Source organism: Panthera pardus, unplaced genomic scaffold (genome assembly GCF_024362965.1).
Source record: "Panthera pardus isolate Hobbes unplaced genomic scaffold, ASM2436296v1 HiC_scaffold_27, whole genome shotgun sequence".
Lineage (NCBI taxonomy): Eukaryota > Metazoa > Chordata > Mammalia > Carnivora > Felidae > Panthera > Panthera pardus.
In genome coordinates this window covers 1,936,654-1,941,816 of record NW_026526843.1, presented here as the reverse complement: position 1 = coordinate 1,941,816, position 5,163 = coordinate 1,936,654, and the positions used below count along the sequence as shown (strand labels likewise).

Below are 5,163 nucleotides of genomic sequence, written 5' to 3'. Positions count from 1 at the left end.
CAAGATCTCGCAGTTCCGTGAGATCGAGCCCTACGTCACGCTCTGTGCCGATGGCGCAGAGCCTGCCTGGGATTCTCTCTCTGTCTCCCTCTGTGTCTCTGCCCCTCCCCCACTCACACTGTCTCTGTCTCTCTTAAAATAAATCAATTTAAAAAAAATTTTTTAAAGGGACAAATTCAGCACAGCCATTTATTTGCTCTCCCTTATGAAACCCCACTAAAATGACAGCAAGTGAGTTTTTAAAAGCAAACGGTGCCAAGGATGAAAGTAATAGGAGATGAGGTAACCCCAACGAGAGCGTGGGGGTCCGGCAGTCACCCCCGCAGCGGCCCCAGCTGAACGGTGAATTCCCACGGCAGAGCTCACATGTGGCACAGAAATCAGCCGTGCAGACAGGGGTGAGAATCTGTGCAAGAGGCAGATAGACCCCCACATGCCGCCCCCCATCCCCGCAGAAGAGGAAGTTCTTTCTTCGGAGACGATGACACAGAAAGTGCCTTCGCTGGGCACCACCGGGGACAGTTGCAGGGGCAGCACGCTGGGGACAGGAGGACGAGGCAAGTGAACATTCCCAGCGAACATGGAGCCTTCCGGCCCTCTCGCCCTACTCAGTTCAAGTGCAGACAGCCAGCCCCAGGCACGGGACTGGAGATCTTTGGGCTCTTCGGCCATTCCAAGAGGAAGGAACTGAAGCCAGGAGGTGGCGGTCACCACCGGGTACCGCTCAGCGCCGAGGACTGGCCGCACACGAACCTTACCTCTGGCCTCTCCCTGTGGGCCTCGGGCCTCTATTCGTGACCCTGGGCTCCTCGGGGCACCTCCGACCCAGCGAGCGACACCTCAGACCCAGGACGTGTTCCCGGTGATGTGACAGGAGAGAAGTCGCAGCTGGAGATGGCCAAGGCCTGGAATCGACTAGATGCTGTTTTGCAGTGTCTGCTGGAGAAGAGTCACATGGACAGGGAGCACCTGGAGGAGGAAGCTTCGACAACGCCTTGGGCACCCACGACTTAGAATTGCTCCATTGCGAGGGGCGCCTGGCCAGCTCCCTCAGTGGAGCATGTGACTCCTGGTCTCAAGGTTGTACATTCGAGCCCCGTGTTGGGTGTAGAGATTACTTACAAATAAAATCTTTAAAAAAAAAAAAAAAAAAAAAAAGAATTGTTCCATTGCAGGCATTGGAAGAGGAGGAGGGGAAAGGGAGGTGGGTTATGGGCCAGCTGAGCGAGGACCTCGGCGATCCAACAGGTATGTGATCAAGCTGTTTGACCGGAGCACAGACTTGGGTCAGTTGAGCCAGAACACATCGCTGTACCCGCTCTGCCGGGCCTGGATGCCCGACAGCCCCTCAGGGCAAGAGCGTGAATGCCCACTCGGTTCACCACTGCCACCACTGCCTGAGGATGAGGAGAGGTCAGAGGTCACTGACTGCCTCCACCCACTACCCCCAGACCACCTGGAGGGGCTTGCGGGATTTCCAGTTCAATCCCCGTTGCAGCCTGAGACCCAGGGTACCCCTGATGATGAGCCCTCCAAGCCTGAGCCCTCAGCACCCATACCCTGGACATTCCCCTCCTTCACATCTTAAAAAAATAATAATAATAGAGCAGGGCCACCTGGGTGGCTCAGTGGGTTGAGCGTCCGACTTCGGCTCAGGTCATGATCTCACAGTTCGTGGGTTCGAGCCCCACGTCGGGCTCTGTGCTGATGGCTCAGAGCCTGGAGCCTGCTTCTGTGTCTCCCTCTCTCTCTGCCCCTCCTTGTGCTGTCTCTCTCCGTCTCTCAAAAAAATGAATAAACAGTAAAAGAATTTTTTTTTCAATGGAGATGAAATCGAAGAAGAAAACGGTTTGTGGGAAACAGGACCATGAGGGATAAGAACACAAATTCAATCCATGTAAATGACAGCCAAGAACAGGGGGAATGAGTGGCACTTCCCAGACGGCGCTGGCCGGGCTCCGGGAGGCAGGTTGGCTTTTGCCAGTCGGGTGCCCTCCCCTGAGACTGGGAAGGCTGAAGGAACAAGTCAGTAGGTGGATGTTTTGCATCTGTCTGGGATGCAGAAAGTTGCAAGACTTTGGAAGCACGGTAGCCTCCAAAGTCATGGATTGTTTTTTCCTATAAGCCCACCAGGGAGCTGAAGTTGCCACCGTGGGGGGGAAAACAAAGTGGGCCAAAATGTGAAACACAACAGGCCCTTCCCAGGAAAAAGACGCAGGGGCACTTTTATCCTTGGCGGCGGCGGCCCTAGACTCGAGGAAGAAGGGAGCAGAGAACTGTTCGCTAACGTTTAAAGGCCGCGTGGCAGGGCAGTTTGAATCCCTAGCCTCAGACAGAGGAGTTTGTGTTCGCCCAGCAACTCTCTTCCACGGGTTTCCCCGCAAAGGCTGGAAGCAGCATAGCTGGGCTGATATGCTTTCCCTGAAGGTATCGATGCACTAACGGGGTGAAGTGTGAATGCAGGGGCAGGAGAACTGAGGGCAACCCCACTCCTGCCGGCAGCAGGCCGTGGCCGGGAAAGGACAGAAGACCTGACCTGTCTTAAGGCAGGGGAGGGGGACTGACAGAAACCTTCCAGCCTCCCTGAGTCCGACACTGAGGACAAAGCAAAAGCCTGCTACGGCAGCAGTCGAGGCAGAAGACCCGAGAGAGACACTCCTGAGGCACCTGTTCATGGATCTGCTAACGTCGCAGGGTGAGGTGGAACTGAAAAAAAAAATCTCCAGGCACTCAGATCACAAGGCCACAATATTTTATTTATTTTTACTTATCTCTTTAAGATTTCATTTTTATTTTTTTAAATTTTTTTAATGTTTTTATTTATTTTGGAGACAGAGAGAGACAGAGCACATACGGGGGAGGAGCAGAAAGAGAGGGAGACACAGAATCGGAAGCAGGCTCCAGGCTCCGAGCTGACAGCACAGAGCCCGACGTGGGGCCCGAACCCACGGACCGTGAGATCATGACCTGAGCTGAAGTCAGACGCTCAACCGACTGAGCCACCCAGGGGCCCCTAAGATTTTATTTTTAAGCAATCTCCACACCCAACGTGGGGCTCGAACTTCCAACTACGAGATCAAGAGTCGCGCGCTCCGTTGACCGAGCCAGCTGGGTGCCCCACAAGTCCACAATTCTTTTTTTAAAGAAGCATCTGGGAAGGGCTCAGCTGGGTGGTCCCGCCCGAGGGTCCTTCGTGCGCTCGCTGTCCAGCTGGGGCTGGAACAGTGTGGAGTTGGAGCAACTTAGAGCTGCGCGAGCATCTCTCTTCACGGGTCAGAGCCCTTCCATGTGGTCTGTCCAAGAGGGGCTAGCTTGGGCTTCCTCACAGCATGGCAGCCTCAGGGAAGCTAGAGGCCGGAAGACTGAATATCCCCGCCAACAGGGCCGAAGCTGCATTGCCTCTTCTGACCCAGCCTCAGAAATCAAGCGGCATCGCTTATGCCATATTATGTGGATTATTTATTTTTGAGAGACAGCGAGAGAGAGAGAGAGAGAGAGAGAGAGAGCAAGGGCGGGGAAGGGGCAGAGAGAGAGGGAGACACAGAACCCCAACTGGGCTCAGCACAGAGCCTGACGCAGGGCTTGAACCCAAAAACTGTGAGATCATGACTCGAGCCGAAGTGGGATGCTTCACCGACTGAGCCAGCCAGGTGCCCCAAATTCCACCTCTTGATGGCAAAATGGCAAGGTTCCAGAACAGCAGAATGGGAGATATTGTCGGGGCTACCTCTGAAAAACACAGTCTGCCACACACACAAGTTAAAAGGCAGAAACTGTCGGGCTAGATAAAATATGTTATTTACAAGAAGCACACTTTTAGCCTAAAGACACAGACAAGCTGAAAGTAAAAGGATGGAAAAAGATATATCGCACGAGCTCAGCGTAAGAAAGCTGGTGTGACAATATTAATATCAGAATAGAATTCAACACAAAGAATATTATCAGAGATAAGCAGGGATATTTCATAATGGAAAAAGGGCAATCAGTCAAGAAATACACAAATCTCCAAATGTAGTTGGAGTCTATAACATCTTTTTCTCAGTAGCTCATAAAACAAAGCAGGGGAAAAATCAGTAAGAATATGGATGTGAACAACACTGTCAACCAAAGTGGCCTAATTGATATTTATAGCATACCACACCCAACAACAAGAAAATACACATATACACATTCTTTTCAAGGATAGATGTAACGTTCACCAACATAGACAATGTTCTGGACAACAGAACAGAGTTCGAGAAATGACAAAGGGTAACAGTCCTACAAAGTAGGATTTCTGACCACAGTGATGCTGAATCAGAAATCAGTAACAGGGGCACCTGGCTGGCTCGGTCAGTAGAGCATGCGACTCTTGATCTCGTGGTTGTAAGTTCAAGCCCCACAGTGGATGTAGAGATTACTTAAAAATATTTTTTTTTTTAAAGAAAGAAATCAATAGCAAAATGATATGTAGGAAATTTCCAAATATTTAGAAATGAAAAAATACACTTCCAAATAAGCCATGAATCAAAGGGGAAGTCACAAGTTAAAACCTGTTCTAATACAAAAAAATCATATTGAATTGAATAAAACTAAAAACGTAAAATATCAAAATTTGGGAATTCAACTAAACAAGCGATGAGAGGAAAATGTATAACATTCACTGTTCATATTAGAAAAGGAAAGGGTCCCAAATCATTTTGAGCTTCCGCTTTAAGAAACTAGAAGATTTCGACTCTTGATTTCAGCTCAGGTCATGATCCCAGGGTTGTGGGATCAAGCTCCACTCATCAGCCTCTGCGCTGAGCATGGAACCTGTGTAAGATTCTCTTTCTCTCACCCTCTACCCCTCTCCCCTGCTCTCTCTCTCTCTCTCTCTCAAATAAAAAAAAATTAAAAAGTAAACTAGAAAAGGAAGAGTCAATTAAATTTAAAATAAATAGAAGGAAGAAAATAATAAAGAGCAGAAGTCAAAGAAATAGAAAACAGAAAAACGTTATAGTAAATATATGAAACCCAAAGCTGTCTTTGAAAACATTAGTGAAATTGATAAACCTCTAGCTAGTCTGATCAGAAAAAAAATGGAGAGAATACACAAATTACCAATATCAAAAATGAAAGAAGTAAAATGAAAGAGAAGACACCACTACAGATATTACAGACATTAAAAGGATAATAATAATA

At 49.0% G+C, this 5,163-nt stretch overlaps 1 pseudogene; it reads left to right on the top strand.

Moving 5' to 3' along the window:
• The first annotated feature begins 807 nt into the window (after nt 1-807).
• LOC109259835 (protein lin-37 homolog) lies at nt 808-1,588 on the top strand (annotated as a pseudogene).
• Nucleotides 1,589-5,163: the final 3,575 nt, after the last annotated feature.